This window comes from Pogonomyrmex barbatus, unplaced genomic scaffold, assembly GCF_055798465.1.
Source record: "Pogonomyrmex barbatus isolate J1 unplaced genomic scaffold, ASM5579846v1 scaffold8, whole genome shotgun sequence".
Lineage (NCBI taxonomy): Eukaryota > Metazoa > Arthropoda > Insecta > Hymenoptera > Formicidae > Pogonomyrmex > Pogonomyrmex barbatus.
Window position 1 is genome coordinate 7503872 of NW_028297182.1, and position 18754 is coordinate 7522625.

The window sequence follows — 18754 nt, forward strand, 5'->3', positions numbered from 1 at the left end:
AGGACGCTGAAGTAGTTTTTTATTATAGCAGACTGAATTCAATACATGACAGCGAAACAACATCTGTACAATCACAAATTATCTGCTTCTTTCGATTCGATACGCATTCGCTCGCGAGCAATGCAATGAGTCTGCATATAGCGAACATTACGCAAGCGACCAAAGTGAATACTCAAGATTCGACGCAGAAGTCACGTTTTTTTTATGGCGTCCCCGTGTCGCGTCCCGCTCACCCCGCGCTCAGGCTCGCGCATGTCGATAATTAATTAATACGTGTTACGCAACGCGTGGGCGTTGCCCACGCTCGTTGCTCGATGCTCGATGACGCTGATATCCATTGAATTAGTAGGATTTCGAAGCGTGCGCGCGCTTGCCCTCACTCACGGCGCTTGGTCGTCTTTCAATAGCGCGCGCAAATCCACATCCGCGACACGCAATCAACGACGCCGCGTGAGCTCGAGATACGTTTGTGTGCATGGCCGATCTCTCTCTCGGGTGTCGATCCTGATGCATTGTTCTTGCACATGGCGAATTAGTCTCACGGACGGGGCCGGGCGCGGCAGACGGCCTGTTATTAATTAAAACGATACCCCCCGTCGGTACGCGCGAGAATTCGAATTTTGCGCATATGTCAAACCTCCGCTCCATACACGAACCGTTTCCCTCACGCATGACATGTTTCCTACTATGTGTAAATTAACTTTTTACGTACGCCTAAATCACGGACAAACTTTTTACGTACGCCTAAATCATGGACAATTTTGATCCCCTTGCAGAATAAGTATGAATTACAAGAATACACATACTTCAGAGCTATTCTAACATATTTTTATCTCCGTTTAATATTCGGCATTGATATATATTGCACATTTATCTCTTCTATATATATATAAAACGAGGTTTAATAAATTTATAGGAACAAACGTAGGAATGTTTGCACATGCGAATAAAAATAAATTCAAGGAGTTGATGTAAGTCTAAGTCTAAAAGTCTCTTCGTGATTTCCGAGCGGCTCTCTGCGTTCTATGTCCGGTGACAATGTGCCTTCTTACGTACGGAAATCCCACCGAATACTGTCGTTGCTCGTAAAGACGTCAAGTCGTCTACCCTCTCTTCGATCAACGTCGCACGGCACGTCGCACCACGTTGAGAAAGCGCCAGCGCGCTGCGGCGGCGACGGTTCGTCACGACGAGTCAGCACGTTTTGTAGGAGGGCCTCTTCGTAGACGGGTCTTGGTGCTCAGTATGCAAGCTCGGTGGTGGCCGCATCCGGTAGATATGCACTCGCGCGCGCAAGCTCGGAAACTCACGTTGCATTATGTATCCGTCTGTCGATACCGGGCACCACGTGTCAACGCGATGATAAGAATAGAATAATAGAATTTTCTATGAACCTCTCCTGTGTTGCCGGAGCGGCGTTGGGGAAAGAAGACACTATTGCAAAAGGAACAAAATATCCGCCGATTTTCTCTCTCTCTCTCTCTCTCTCTCTCTCTCTCTCTCTCTCCCCCCTTCCTTGTCGGCTTGCTGACGAGTGACGACAAGCCGCGTTCACCCGCTGCGTCTCGCGTGTATCTCGTCGGTAGATCTCGCCTCGTACGCCTTTCTTGTCGATATCGAACGGCTGAAATGCCGGTAAGTTAAAGTGCCACCGCGTCAGGGTTCCGTCGAAAAAAGAGCCCGTTGCGTTCCATCTTCTTGCGCGACGCAGAGATACGGAGCTTCTTTGAGAAGTGAGCGGGTCGTGTGCGGAATGGGGAATTCTCTCTCTCAAGAAAGAATAGCAGGGATAACTCTTTGTAACAGTATCGATGCGGTCATCCAAATTACAACAATGATATCAAAAATTGTGTATAAATGTTATAATAATTATAATAGAAATATCTTCAGGAATTTATTAAAAAACACTAGTCTCTAATTTTGTAAAAAGATAAGACAAATATTTAAAAAAAATATATATCTATAAGAATTGTGTGTGTTTGTGCGTGAGAAAGATTGATATAAACTATTATTAGAATTACGTAAATTACGTATAGACATAATAATTGTAATCTTTAAGCAAAATATATGCATTTTAATCTCACAGATCTTAGAATCCTAATAATGTGTGAATTTATGAAATAAAATAAATCATTTTCTTTTTAATTGTAAATTGTGTCATAGCAGTAGAAAGTTAATCAATTGGAAAATTACAATCTTTTCTAAACATATACACTGATGACGTTTTAGAATATTGATGGTCTCATCATTCAATCTTAAAATAATTTATAATATTATATACCATTACCAAGAAAGTCGCAGTTTAATGCATGCTAATATAGAAAATTTAGTTTGTATCATTTCTTTCTCTCTCCTCTTTCATTAGAATATATATATAGAAATAAAATAGGATAATGCCTATTTTGTCATGATTATGCCTTTGCCTAATCGCATTTTTCTGTTCCTTTCTCGAGAACAATGTCGACGTTACATCGCATAACACGACGGTCTCAACCTCGTCGAAATAAATTACACGAGATAAGTTTTCGCTCCTATATTTGCGTGCTACTGGGCTATACCATCTTAACGCTGCTGCGATTCTACGGCTGGTAATTGTCGGCCAATTACCATACCGCTGACGTATTTAGTCGCATGCGAAAAGAGCCGTCCATTGTTTGCTCCCCGTCTCGGTATCCGCGCTTCTAATTATGTATAATGTCCGCCGGGAAATCGCGAGCGATACATCCGCGAACATGCGTCTCGTCCTATTGTTTATGCGAGCAATCGACGCCTTTCCCTGGATGAGACTGTAAAAGCTGCCGGAAAAATCTAGGAAACGACCGCTCGTTAAAAGACAATTTTCTACGTGACTGTCCGCAACTAATAACGTCATGTACGTACATTAATGTTATAATGTAAATTTTCTTTGTATCTTTTCAGAGGGATTCGTTGAATTAACTCTCGTATTTTAAGTATATAAATTATATGTTTTAACAGATCTTTATTTTAAATAAGTTGAAACGCGTATCAATTTTTTTTGCATATGTACATATGTGTTGATACTTTTATTTCCTACCATGATGTGGAATATAACGACTTGCTGAATTGATAATATCGTAGTAGAAAAAAAGGTTAAATTAATTTCATATTTTTTTAATTTAATTAAAAGGATAATAGGGGTGGGAGAATTGATAAGATACAAGTCAGCGTTTATTATACAATATAATTAAACGGCGACGGTGACAACAGCGGCGACACGTAATTGGTTTTTGCAACATGAAGATTTTCATGTTTATTTATTATATTATCTGTACTGTCATCGTGCTCATTAACGCGCGCATTATAAATTTTTTGCCCGTCGCCTTTCTACGTTTATTCGCCATACTTTTCGCCGTCTTCGAGCTTATTCGTGCTCTCTTCCTTCATCGACGCTGCAAATATCCTGACGTAAATTATGCCTGGCTGACCTTTAATTCTCTAATCAATGACTCGTGGCTCATGCTGCACCGCGCTAAAACACTATAACACTTTTGCGAACACCTGTAGCGCTTCTAGTTAAGTAAACCTATGACTACCTGTTATTAGCATGTTGCATACAGTAGATAGAGGATAGACAACATTGTCTTGCTTCGTGGCATAATTAACTCTCGCGGTATTAATTAGGCGTTGGTGGTCGCGCCATCGTGCAGCTTATTCTGTCCACCCAGTCCAGTTGTAGCCGTGAAGCTAGTCCTTATGTGTTTTTTCGTTTTTACGTGACTCATGTCACGAAGAGATGTGTAATGATATCATAGAGTGTGCGTTCTTATCATACTATTTATCGCGGTTTCATCTTTTTTGCTACAACTGCTATCAGATATGATTTTGGAACGATGATTTTTAACGATTAGAATAATTTGCATTACGTCGGAGAAAAATTCTCTATTCCTCTAAATTTAAATGTCGCCTCGGATATCGACTTCAAATTTTTACTTTAATTTACTACATGCAGAATATTTTAATTTTAATTTATATTTTATATATACGTTTTATAAATAAAACTTAGCGTAGACATATTAATGAAGTTATTGCATAGTTTAACTAATATTTTATATTTCTTATTTCTAATGAGATAAACAAATAATATAAACATAAATTATAAGGAAATGTAAAATAAATAATTATAATTTATATGTCAGAATAATCTTTGAAATAAGTCGAACTTGGGGACATTAAAACAATATTGTAAACATTTTCCTTGCTAAATGTGCACCAATAAAAATGTTCGATATTTGTCAGCACACAAAAAAAATTCGGTATGTAAGACTCTAAGATGTCATGAAACTTTGACCGCAGGTCATATACCAACAGTTGGCAATACGTCTCGGGAAAGAGATAGAAAAAGAGAGAAAGAGAGGAGGGAGGAGGGGGGAAGAGAGAGAGAGAGAGAGAGAGAGAGAGAGAGAGAGAGAGAGAGAGAGAGAGAGAGAGAGAGAGAAAAGAGATAGAGCAAGAGGTCAATGTGGACTGCGCGGCAGAAGAGAAAAGAGAGCAAAAGAGAGCTCGATTGCGGGCTGCAGATGCTGGCGATAGCGCGTATAAAAGATGTATCTACATTTAGTTCGGACAGGCACCACTTTATTCGCTCGCCGAGCGCTAACAAGTGTTTTCCATCGGCCGAAGCGGTGCTTTAAAGATCCGCCGAGTGCAACCGGTCTGCCACGAAGTCGCGCTACTTGCTGGTAGCCCGTTTGGAATTGCGGTAAATCTCGCCGCGCGAACAACGTGCAACTGTCAATCGGTGAAGTCAAGTTTTGATTTACTTCACGCACACATCGTCGTACATCCGTTGGCGTATGCAACCGGATGTTCTCTCATGACCAGTGTATTTCTTCATCCACTTCAACATATACGTTTCGGCGTGACGCAGTATTTGCCATAAATTATCTTCAAAACATCTACAACAGAGCTCAACTGTTGTTATTAAATAATAAAATATTTAAATAATTCATATTGATTTAGTAGCAGTAGATAATGGATTACCTGTATATGTTTTATAAAAAGTTTTTACACATTTTTTTCAGATAAAATTGCTCAATAATCGTTTCAAAAATTATTTCCTTTAAGACAATATTTGATCTCGTGTATTGACCAATACGACTGACACAATTTATCATTAAATATTTATTATATACGATTAGATTTTTTTTATTATTTTGATATTGTATGATAATTACTTGTTATTGAAGTAAATAATTATACCAATACAAAACTTGAATTTATGTGTTTATGAAATTATTTAATTATGGATATTAAATTATATATAATTATACATATTAATTTGCTTTAACATGAGTTAAAGAGATTCGAAATACGTTTCAAATATTTTACAATCCTTAGCTTTATACGTTTCGTGCGGTTCTGAAGCGAAGGAAAGCGGAATCAGGGACTACCTCGCAACGTAGGAACAGTATTTCATTCTAAATAGATGTCGGTTCGCATACAAGAAGTGCTCAGCCTCACGAAGTCGAGAACTTCTGGCTTTGATAGGGATTACAACATCGACTTCGAACTCTCGAGAATCACGATTCGGTGACGTGTGGCTAGCCAGTTATCCCCGGGTATCCGTCGTGGACGGGTGCATATAAACGTAAAGTTTACCGTGGAAGGTCAATACGTGTCGGCTTGAACACAGAAACGAACATTTATCCGCGGAAATAGGCAAACTGCTTGCAAGGCCAGGAAAGTACAGTTGCAATAATCTTTTGGTTCATCGAATTTTTTCACAAATGCCTACCACGCTTATTTCTAGCTCATCTGACACGGATTTCCCGTAACAGATTTATGAACGAAACTGCGATAGAAATGAGATAATTTTACATCAACATCGTTTTCATCGTTTTAAAGTAACGGCACCCGATTTTTAGTTCAAGTTTTAAATCACGACTTTATCTCGTCTCATCTCAGGATCGATTATTTCCTTTTCTTTTCTTCTCTGAATAGATTAGAATAACTTAAATAAACTGAAAGATTTTATATAACTGCTATTTATTTTGATGACTGTGCGTATATATATTTAGCTTAATATTTTTCAAAATATCTCATGTCATCGAAAAATTCGCACGATTCGATAGTGTATGTTCAATTTGCTGCATTGTGATAACACTGCGTATGAGACACAAACCAAGCTAAAATATATACGATCAAATGCGCGTTGGATTAAGGTGGCACGAGCAAATCCGTGGAAGTGGTCTACCGCTTCCTGGTAACACTGATAGTGCTTAATCGGCGGTTTTGTGAGAAGCGGCCTCGCAGGACAACAATTCGAGAGTAATTCTTTCGGATCGTAAACTGCTCTTCTCCACCTTATCGCGGCTGAATATCGGAATCTGGCTCTCCGCGAGAAATTCAATCGCACTCGTGCGAATCGAAAGCGCGCTCTGATAGCACAAGTAGAATAAAATCGTCACGCAGTTGCGATTCCAATCATACCATATTTCTCATACCGTACAATTTTTAATCATTCGAGTTGCTCCTTTCTCGTAACTCTGCACGTTGCTCGATATGTGGTATGTTCCGGCATTTTTAAAGCCGCGGCATACAGAGACGGTTTTGTAACAACATTTTGACATCACGTCATTTTAAACAATGTTGTTTATTTCATTAATAAAACATTCCATCTTATCCGAAGACCGTTAAAGTACAAAAATGCATTATACAGGAGTTACACGAGATGCTTGAGATATATATTCGCTACCTGGGCGTATAAAATGTTTATAACATTTTTTTATACAATTTCAAGTTTACGATAGATTTCGTACACTAAAAAGAGTAGTCACATTGAATTCAGTGTAAATTATATATATGTATATATTGCTGCGTTACGTATATTCATGATTATGTAAAAAATAGAATTGGCTGTGTGCGAATGAGATCACGAGAGATCAAATCGCAAAAATCTACATAAATAAACAGTCAACGAATGCGTGTAAATAAGGATTAACTTAGTATCTCCAAGAGCACGGAAACTTTTGCAACAAGTGGTATCGTAAATACGATGACCGTGTTTACGATGTCGCCGCCTCTATAACTCTGTCGCTGAATGGCTTACGCGCGCTGCAATCTCTTATTCCGCATTCACTCCACTTTAATTTACGACACGACGGAGAGCCAAATCGCCGCGTGAATTACTTTTCGGACCGATCGCAACCAGCAATTTCCGACAGAGAAGAGAGAGAGAGAGAGAGAGAGAGAGAGAGAGAGAGAGAGAGAGAGAGAGAGAGAGAGAGAGAGAGAGAGAGAGAGAGACAGAAAGAGAAGGAGAGAAGGGGAGAAAGAGGAGAAAGAGAGCTGACTGGAGCGATCGATGATCGGTGCATAAGCGATACACGCAAGAGGCAGGTCTGTCATTTCTTCGATAACGAGTACCGACTTGAGGTCTTTACCGTGTCACACGATTTTAATGTCGTGGCATCGCATCGGCGAGACGTGAGTCGAGATAGCGCGGCCGCCTGTTTAATTAATGATAATAGCTTCGCCTAACAAGAGCTTCGCCGGGCGTTTTCTTTTCATTGTCTTTTCGTGATGCGACTCGACGTTCGTTTCGACGTTCTCTCCTCCCGACGTTTCTCCATAGCGGGTGTATCACTACGTTTTATGTTCCTCTTCGGGTTCCCTATCCTTGTCCTGGGTAAGGATCAGATCGCAGACTCGAAGCGCGGACTCGATCGCATCGCGACATCGTTCCGCGGTTGCTCGCAAGCTCAACCCGATCCCGATACCGCCGCTACCGTGACTTATGCCGGCGATATAGAGTTGTTTCTTGAATTTTTACTATGGGCTTCCTTTGTTTGCTGCCTCGATGGAATGTCGTTACGCGAGCTCGTGAGTCTGCGCGCGAATTGATGCTGAATTTTTTACTATATCCCTTATAAACTTCGGTAATATAATAAACCAACGTGATTTAATCGGTACGCGTGAAAAATGGAAAGGACATTTACCGTTTATTTTTAAATCTTCACGAGTTTATATTCAGAAAATAATATTAAAGTTCTATATAATCTCAAATAAGAAACAGTAATATACGGAAGAAAATTAACATTGGAATAATGACACTCACTATACATAAGTTAAAAGATAATATTGAAAATTGTTCAGTTTTATTTTTATGATTTTTATTATTTTCGTTTGAATTTATCTTATTAATTTCTATGATCCTCATCAAGAAAGAAAACTTATTTTTATATATTTTCTTATATACATATTTCTAGTGATATAACTGAGTACAATAGCCTTTTTACATTATCAATATTAAAATTTACATAATCTAATTTAAATTATTATTAAATTATCATTACAGATGTCCACTGTTTATTATCTCCTGTAATCCCCTTCTCGATCGAATTAAAATGTAGCAAATATCGTACATTAAATCGTACAATTAAATTCGATGAAAAATGTCGAAGAAAAAATATCGAGAGAATTAACATTGTCTGAGAGACACGCTGGAATCGATGCATTCCTGGCATGCGATCGCAGCGAAAAAAAAAAACCTCAACCTCACCGCGGAATTAAAAAGCGGCACTCTCTTGGCGCGTATCGGGGAGGGGGGGGGGGAGCCTCCCCGTGTATTTCACTTTAACGGTGCGGGCTTCGTTAGAGGACACCGAGATCCCGCATTGTGGTCGGCCAATCTTCTAAGACTGGCCGATGTTGCAACTGCAAGGAACAGCAAGGGAACGCGGGCCGCATGTGCAGGCACATAATGCGGCGCGCGCACGTACGTACTCTCGCAGATACGGTGGTGCTAATTGCAATTTATGTCTCATTGCAGTCGTCGTCGGTGTGCCGCGACAAAGGGAGCTGCGCCGCGGGCAGCCGTCTCTACGTTTTAAAGCGTTTCAAGGGAGAAACCGTGCCACCATCATTCGCGCACAGAAAACAACACGGTTGCACCACGGTTTCGTCACGTCGACATCTCCGCGCGGATCGTGCCGCGCCGCGCCGCGTCGCTTTCATTAATCTGCGAAAGTTCGAAACGCAGAAATCACTGCCGGGACAGCAAAATATAAATATAATTAATGCCCGATACTTTTCAGATGTTACACCGATTATATATTATGAAAATTTCAATAATGTTTTGAAGAAGATATTTATCTATTTGAAGATCGTTTCATTAATTTATCTATAATACGATCGATAAGATATAGTTATTTGAAGTATGAACTAAGAAATGTCAGTTTTTTTTATTTTTACTTAATAATTTTTATTGTACATATTTTGCTAATAAAGACAAAACTTAGAAAGCAATTATTTTCTTATATATATTCTTATATTTACAGCATATTTACGTTGAATTTTCAATTGTTCACATGCTTCGATATTGAAACCAATGACATCCTTCTAATTCTCTCAAGTATACCTATAGCAGAGAGAAAGCGTATAATGCTTGGGAGTATCTTGTGCAACACACCATGCATGCGGCTAAAAAATCTCTAAATTATACCATTATTTTCCTACCACCTACTACTCGAGTACCGTTATTCGACACAAGATTGCCGTCATTGCGGAGTAACAGTAACGCCTGGCGCACGCGGTACCTCCTTGAAAAATGCTTAATCGCTCGACAGACGTGATTCGGAAAGGTGAGCAGAGGCGTGAACAAGGTGCAAGCACCGATCGTTTAAAATTCAATGATACTTCAGCACGCTATCGATATGCACGCTTCATATCGCGCCTCTAATCGACTCGTTCTATTGCTCTTCGACTCATAGATGTATAACACGGCGCATAATAGTCGCACAACGGCACAGAAATACGTATATAAATCGTGCATTACTTTGTGTGTGTGTGTGTGTGTGTGTGTGTGTGTGTGTGTGTGTGTGTGTGTGTGTGTGTGTGTGTGTGTGTGTGTGTGTGTGTGTGTGTGTGTGTGTGTATCCGCCAGTAAATAGATATAATAAATACGTCTCATGCTACTCTTTCCTATAAATTTTCCTTTCGCATATTGTCAGAATTCCTGCCAATAAACGATACTTCAATGCATTATGCCGACGTAATTCTTCGCAATTATTTGACATTTGTAATTTTTCCGAAAAAAAAAAAAATTAAAAGCAATTTTTAAACAATTCTATAATTTACAAATATCTTGTTAAATTAATAAACACTTAACAAACATTTTATATTAATAAATACTTATACTATATTAATAAACATCTTAATAAACATTATTTTTGAAAATTATCTTTAACAAATTAAATTTTATAATAATGAATTAAAAATAAGCAGTATCCAAATAAGCAAGGGAGAATTTAAGTCAAATTTATTTCTTTCTGTTAATTAATGTAAGTCACTCTATGCAAATCACTGAAAAAAATAATTAATATTATTAATTTTATTGCGTTATATATAGGAAATATTTTATCAAGTCGGAAGCATATGTATCTTTTTAATGAAAAAAAGCAATATAAATAGATGAGGTACGATAAAACGAAACGCTATTTAATTTTATCAATAAGGTCTCGCCTTTTCGTAATACAAATCTGATCGTAGACTTCTTATTAAATTCGCGGCGAATTGAATTTTCCCGTTAGCCTCGTGTTTCTCGTAGGCGCCGTGGAAAACTTCGTCCTCTATAAAGCCCCTGAGTTTTCCTCCGCAAAAGAAAGTTCCACAACGTCTCGCTTCAGTGCTGAACTTGGTAATAAAATAATTATTTTCAAACGTCCTTAAACTTCTATCACCATGACCTATTCTCTCTTCAAATTTAATAATATTATGAAATATGATAATAAAAATATATATTTATTCATATAACAATTTTTTAAGATCATGATGATAATATTATAATTAAAGTTTTATACTAATTTTTTAATAGATAAATTTGTATAGAAATATAAAGGAAATAAAATTTTTTTCAAAATATAGAATTGCTATGTAAAAATGTTTCTTCTATAATGGAAAATAAAAAGGTAAAGCAACTCATAATAGATATAGAAAGTTTTGTGTCACACGTTATTGTATTCATTTTTATGTATTTTTATCTTTATTATTTATTAATATACATTTATTATTTTATATATATTTATTATCTTTATTATTTAGTATATTTTTCGAATATTTAAATTTAGGCATATATATAGTATAGCATTTATTCGTAAATAATAAAAAAATAAAATTAATAAAATTATTTCAATAGTCCTTTACCTTTTAAACAAATGTGATATATTAATGACATGACGATTTTCTTCGAATATTAGAAAACGTATCTTTAGAGAGTGCTATGAAATTTCCACTTTTGGCATTCGTCCAGAGGCTCGATTGGTCGAGAGGAGCCGCACGTGTACGCAGGCATGCATGGCGCAGCTGGTTTGTACGCAAGCTTGCACTGTAGTCAGAGCATATTTATGGATTAGCATACAATGGTGGTGTTTATTAAAGATTCCTCGAAGGTTCCCACCTTTGACGCCGCCTCCGCGCTTCTTCACCATTCTTGAGAAGCATGATGCCCTCCTCTCGGAAGCTTGGCGTGTCTTCTCGAAACGATCTGATTTCGAGAGCAGCTTGTATTTGATTTGATTTTGTTTGTTCTATTCACCTTGATTTTATCGCCGCACAAATAATACTTGATTTTTATCGTCGGAAATAATACTTAAAAATAATATAATTATTTAATTTATACGTCACTTTTCTATTTTTGCTGTTGTATAAAAACGTTGTTAAGCTGTAAAAAAAAATATTCTAATAATATGCAAAATAAATATGCATTATTTTCATGAATGATATTAATAAATAATATAATGTAAGCTGCAAATTATAATATTGGCTATGTATTATAATTATCCTTAAAACAAAAATAACTTTCGGTGAAGTTGCTTCGAATTTGAGCAATATAATTTTCCCCCCGATCGAATCGGTTCTTTCTACAAATAATATTTAATTCAACTGTACTCAGCACGTACTCTCGTGACTCCGTTGTAAGCAGAAATACCACTCACTGAAATGCAATAGAAAAGGTATTTTTTCCTCCGGCGAGGTTGTTTCGCTAGACCGAGAAATCCGTTATGCATTATTCGACTCGTAGCTTTCCTCGAATCGACACTTAACCAGAAGAGCGTGGAGAGCGCGGGCCGCCGAAGAACGGCATAAAGAAGACCGACTTCATCGGAAGCGGCCTGCAAGAAGGTACGGTACAGTGTTCCGAGACGAGATCCCGAAGAAAAGGGAACCTATCGGGCCAACCAGCCGTCTCGAATGCTCGTTTTGGTCAGTGGAGATTCATTCTCATGCAACTTCAGCCACGAGACTTACTTGGAAGTATGTTGTACGTGTGATCACGTCCTAACCGGTACTAGAAGTCAAGCGAAGGAAGCACTGGACGCGACCTCCTCTTTCTCATTCTCTTTTCTCATTTTCTCTCTCTCTCTCTCTCTCTCTCTCTCTCTCTCTCTCTCTTCACGATCCTGTTCTTATTTAGTTTCGTATTTGTCACGTTCAGCCGTAGTATCAAATCGAATTAGAATCTGTTCGGTCTTTTGGCTGATGTATTAAAGAAAAATAATTTTGCATACGTATAACTTTACTTAAATCCATGTAGTTATAAAAAAATTTATTATAAATTAATTTTATAAAAATGTTTATGTATATGTGTATTATGTGAGCAGATATATCTCCAATATCAAAATAGTATAACTTTCGCGAAAAATGTTGATAGTCTATAAATTTTTATAAGACTTCCAAGAAATGTAATTCCTATGGTTGTATTCCATCAAAAATCTCGTTAATTTAGTTTGTTAATTTTCGGACTCTTCTTTCTTTAATTTCCACTAATCATTATTTCTCAAACGACGAAGCGTTATAAATTTATTGCTGACAGCAAAAATTATCTCTTGAATACATCATATATATATATGGCTTACATAATGTTTCTACGAAGTATATATATTTATAGCTAAGCGATATATATATAGAACTAATTACCAGATATTAAGAGTAAATTAAACTTATAATACTACATCATCTCATATTTTTCTATTATTTTATTTGTTACATAATAATAATTAATAATAATTATCAACATTTTTTTCCAAAATTATTATTATTTTTTTCATCTTTGTCTGTAAAATTTTTAGATCTTTTTATTTAAAATTTTTTATTTTTTTAAAAATTAAGAAAACGCAACAGGCTATAATTAATGGTACAACACTAATGTTTTCAGTAAGAAGATAAGACGTGTCTGTAGAAGCGATCAAACGGTCGTCTGCTCGGCTAATAAGGACGAGGATTTTCTTCCACGCGTGGTCCACGCCTCTTTCTCATGACATTAGGGTCGCCCGGGAACTATAAGAGCGACGCCAAAGTGGGACGTTGATAGATAGTTCCTCGACATTCGTGTTCCGCGTCGACCGCGATTAGACGTGCAGCACCGCGATCGCCCATTAATTATTACATAAATATGTATAGATTAATAATTATACGCATTAATAACGGCGTTCGCTGAATACAAGACGCCGCGCATAGAGGTAGCCGCATGACGCCGACGACTACGATGAGTGTCGTTGTAACGGGTGTTCTAAATGTCAGCCACGCTTCACGACGAAATTACGACGTGCCGAGCACTTTTTCCAACTTTCAAAACCCGCTCAACGCCCGTATACGGTGCTTTTAAGGTCATCGAGGCAATTATATCGGCCGGTAATCACAAGCGCGCTAGGCAACGGCCATTAAGCCCGATGCGCATCGGTGTTCTCGTTAATAAGTACACGATCTAATTACTCATGGATGATAACCGTCGACACAGCGATTCCTAAGGCGTGATTAATATGTATGTTTACGGAAATGAAAATTTCATCGAACATAGTACTACATCGGCACCATTATCGAGATCGGTTTTAATTTTCAGCATCCTACGCTCGACGATAAATAGATGAGATGCACTAACGACGCGCGTGTTATTTCTCAAACAGATTAAAAAATACGTATGCTTTAATGGGATTTTATTATCTATATTTATGCGCATTTGACATTTTTCAAATTGTCTTTTTCAAAAGAAGATCTTGTCACAAATAACTGAAATAGATTAAAATAGAAATTTATTTAACATATAACAACGAGCTCAATTTCATATTTCATCAAATTATTATTATAATAAAAAAATGACAGACTAGTAAATATGTGTGAGACACGAAACATAAATGATTTTTAATCGAAAAAGTTTAATTTTTATCTTCATTTTCATAAAAATTTTCGTATTTCGTATATTTCGTCTTTCGTATATTGCTGTTCGTGCCGACAAACGCTTTTCCCAGTTATTCTCTCATTTTTCCTGATATAGTAATAAAAAATTCTGCTTCTCGGTGAGACCAGTCGCTTTAAGACACACCTCGCTCGCTCTCGTCAACAGCCTTAAGACGGCAAGCCAACGCGCCGATGGAATGCAGAAGCGAAATTAGTATCGCTGTCGTCACAAGCGCTCTCTCGCCACTTACAAGCTGCGATGCTTTTTTATCGCTCATGTTTCCTTATCCTGTATCGTCGAAGAGATAATATCAGCACACGCAATCATCTAAGCGACATCGTTAGGATACTAAATGATTGATTAAAGTATGGTTTAGCAATATGCTCATTAAATTTCAATATTTTTCATTCTTTTGATTGATAAGGTTTTTAAATTTTTCATGATATTTGCAATTAAAAATAAATTTAAATAATAAAATAATAAAATAAAGTAATTTATATTAAAAATAAATTATTTTAAATTATTATTATATATATAGTACGTGCAATATATATTATTTTATTCGTATCCTTTTTTTTATATACTTTGAATTTTTTATAAGCTAACTCCAATATATATGTCGCACCTATCGAAAATTCATATGATTTGTTAAATATTATTTATCTTGTTTAAGATAAATAAATTATATTAATAAGAATTTTATACTATCTACTATTATAAAAAAACAATTAAAAATACAAACTGTTTATTCCTTACAAAAAAAAAAAAAAAAAAAAAAACACTTTTCAAAACCCTTGCATTATTTTTGTTGTATATTCCATAAAAGTGAGTTACATATGGCTTGTAAAAAATTTATAAATTCTGTTTATATATAATTAAGACTTAAAATGACAATAATTTATAAAATATATTTTTATAAAATTTAAGGAATAAAGATGATACATAATGATTATAAATAAAAATTATAACGTAAAATTATAACGTATTTTTCATTACATAATTTCTTTTTCTATGAAAATAACTTTTTTGCACATACGTATGAATAAAAAAACATGTGATTAAAAGAACATTTTAAAATAGTTTTTTAAATATTAATATCAAGAGCAGCTTTTCTTATAGAAACATTTTATCTCGTAAGTCTTTGATAATTTTCAAGATTTTCTTGTATCCAAGCCTTCAGCTTATTTTACGAAGGTTATAAAACGTTGGTATTTCGACATTATCTCGACAGTATTATTGTTATTGTTTTTGTTTATGTTTATGTTTATGTTTATGTTTATGTTTATGTCTATGTTTATGTTTATGTTTATGTTTATGTTTATCTTTATGTTTATGTTTATGTTTATGTTTATGTTTATGTTTATGTTTATGTTTTTGTTTACATGTTAACATTTTGTTTGTTTTTGTTTTTGTTTACGTTTTTGTTTTTGTTTTTGTTTTTGTTTTTGTTTTTGTTTTTGTTTTTGTTTACGTTTTTGTTTTTGTTTTTGTTTTTGTTTACGTTTTTGTTTTTGTTTACGTTTTTGTTTTTGTTTTTGTTTTTGTTTTTGTTTTTGTTTACGTTTTTCTTTTTGTTTTTGTTTTTGTTTACGTTTTTGTTTACGTTTTTGTTTTTGTTTTTGTTTTTGTTTTTTTTTGTTTACGTTTTTGTTTTTGTTTACGTTTTTGTTTTTGTTTTTGTTTTTGTTTTTATTTTTGTTTTTGTTTTTGTTTTTGTTTTTGTTATTACAGTTACATTATTTTATTAATCTACCCTTATTGCAAATGTAGACATAAATACCGGATTTATCCTACTTATGAAATTGAAAAAAGTTACAAGTATTCACATACATTAAATTATGTATCGTACAATCTAATAAAAATTATATAAATATTTCTAAATTGCTCCTAAACTGCATTTGTGCAGTAAACAAAAATTCTCAATTTCGACGGAACAAAAAATAAAGAAGAAAACATAAAGTGAAGTATTCCAAATAGCGTTTAGGGTTAATAAGTTAAGTGTATAGCCGTCTTTTACAGCTTCCAGTGCTTAAGCTATTGACGCTCGATCCAGGTTACGGAACCCGTAGAAGTGCCCGTTGTATCGCGTGAGTTCCAGAAGCGCAAAACGCATTTGTCGATTTGCATCGAGGATGCGTCAATATTGACATTGCTCTTGGGGAACATGTTCTCCACGGGCGGCTTGTGTCTTCTCGAGTCCTGAAGGACCACCGACGGTGTGAGTGAGACAAGCGGAGGGAAAAAAAGAGTGCGAGAATGAGAAGAAACGAATAAGGAGGAAGAAGAGGAGGAGAAGGAGGAGGAGGAGGAAACCGAGGGAGAGGGAGAGAGAGAGAGAGAGAGGGAAATGTAGAGAAACGCGTTTCTCCGCGTGTCCACTGCTGCGAGAGTCGCAGGCGCGTTATGAAAGTGCAGAACAAACAGGAGAACTCGACGGCATGGCGAGAGGACACGCGACGTTACGCGCCTTCATGGGCGTACGTTAAACGATTCATTTGAGAATACGAGATTTTGTGACCGCGGTATTACGTCAATTTCACCATTCGATTGTTGATATCGTTGCAGATAAATAATTGATAACAGTAAATCCTTCCGTCAACAAGACTTTAGCTAAAAGTGCCACAAATCAACGTTAATTCACGACATGGCGAGTTTTGCATTTTCTCTTATGTATCTTTAAAATTATTATCTTTTAATACTGAGAATTAATATTGTTATATTATAATTTCTTGTTTAATTTTTAATCTTTGTCACATCATTTGTATATATATTTTGTATATTTTATTAGAAAAGAATCCCTCAAGGTGTTAGATTTCCAAATAATGAATTTTGTAAAGATTTTTACTTTTCTAATAAACCTATAAAGCCAATAAACATGTCTATTTATCTATTTTATTTAAAATAAAGACTTAGTCACGACCTAATTAATTTTTAATACTAAATTTTCTTGCAATCATAATTCATTAAATTATATTTGATATTCGTAAAATAGCATAATTTTATAGCATTAAGAATATTCACGGTTTTCTTGACGTTCTTGACGTTACTTTTTAAGTTTGTGTGAGATACATATTTTACTTAGATTAATGATGATTGTTGTTTATTTACTGGATTATACGGAGCTTCTGAAGTTTCCAACGTCCGCTGATTGCCCGCGGCGCCGACGCGTATTTTTCTGATTTTTATCATAAAATCGGCAGTCTCGGATCCTACGAGCACGTAGGCGTCGCGTCGTCACGGCGTACCCGGGGCCACAGAAATTTCTCTGCGTCGTTGCCCATTATCGTATCGGGTATCGACCGCACGCCGCAATTTCTGCTCACCGGGTCACGTTCAGCCGCGAAATCGGTATGCGGAAGAGAAAATATCGATGATTATCGCGACGCGAACGGTCACCCGTAGGTGCCCCGACGCGAAACTAAGCTCGACGCAGGACATAACGGTGTAAATCGGGCCATCCCTTTCTCACCGTACATCCTGCGAGGAGACGACGCCCCGAGGAGACCCGACAACTTCTCACGGACAATTAAATCCATGCTTGATGTATCGTGCATGATTAATATCTGCCGGCAAGTTTTATGCGTTTCTTTCTCGCAAACCTTCAGGACAAGAAATCGTCCTGAAATGCCACAGGTTAAGCCGTTTAATAACTTTGTAATTGAATGTTGGGATATAAATATTATGAAATTATCAAGATGTTATCTGGATGATTGCTATGTAGTTTGCAGATATTTTCGCGCTACGGATGTTTGTCGTTACAGCTTCTGACAAGCGATATCGTGTCACTAACACTAATATGAACGGATTATATAGTAAGAATTCAAAAAGTCATATCAGACTGTCATAATATTTAAGATTTATATAATGTGCAAGTTTAACATTTTACGATTAAATAAATTGTTTATTCAGTGTATATCTAGTATCTTTGTAAATTATGTTTAGATATACATTAGCTTACGTGGAAATCATTGATGAAGAGATTTTATGAGAAGCTTCTCGATTCCTTTGATGAAAAAATTCTTTTAATTCTTTTTTCCAAAACTTTGCAAAAGGAATAAAATGAGGATAATTAATTATAGGAGTTCACGGAAAGATACAGAAGACGTCGGAACGTGGAGATAGTGTCGCCACGTATAAACCGTCTTGCCAATTTCCGCTCGACGCGGCCGAAGAAACGTACAAACGAATTATCGCTGTTCTCGTGAAGATGGTTATGCTCCGACATTCCATCGCGTTCGCCACGTCAAGCAACGTTCCCGCCGTCCGTTTACGTCCTGTCGCTGTTGCCGTGGACTTCATCGACATCATGGCAAAAACGATCGAAACATCCAAGCCAGATTCTGATTAAAGAAAGAGCTAATTAATGATTAGCGCGTCGCATCGAAAATAGCGACCGCTTCTTCGTCCAGGTGCTGGCAAGAGATAAAGACGGACAAAAGTGAAATAATGCCGCGGAATTCTGTTCTTGCGACGTGTGACACTAGGCAGAAATTTCTGTTCTCCTTTTGTCTCACGTATTTCTTCAAAAAACACAATAAATACTTTAAACGTCCGTCGGGA

The 18754-nt window shown here is 36.3% G+C and overlaps 1 protein-coding gene, 1 long non-coding RNA gene and 1 pseudogene across 3 annotated transcripts in view; 1 reads left to right on the forward strand and 2 right to left on the reverse strand.

Moving 5' to 3' along the window:
• The window catches only part of MESR6 (misexpression suppressor of ras 6), a 254116-nt gene that overhangs the window by 214574 nt on the left and 20788 nt on the right, over window positions 1-18754 (reverse strand). The gene's annotated exons all lie outside the window — the stretch shown is intronic.
• LOC105423684 (uncharacterized) lies at window positions 1026-5606 on the forward strand (annotated as a pseudogene).
• On the reverse strand, window positions 11043-13440 carry LOC148934757 (uncharacterized). 2 transcript variants are annotated; one of them, XR_016141063.1, is made up of 3 exons: window positions 11955-13440; window positions 11417-11680; window positions 11043-11344 (listed from the first exon to the last, which is right to left on the reverse strand). It is a non-coding gene; the product is annotated as an uncharacterized LOC148934757 (long non-coding RNA). The 2 variants fall into 2 exon arrangements; XR_016141062.1 differs by having other exon boundaries at window positions 11919-13440.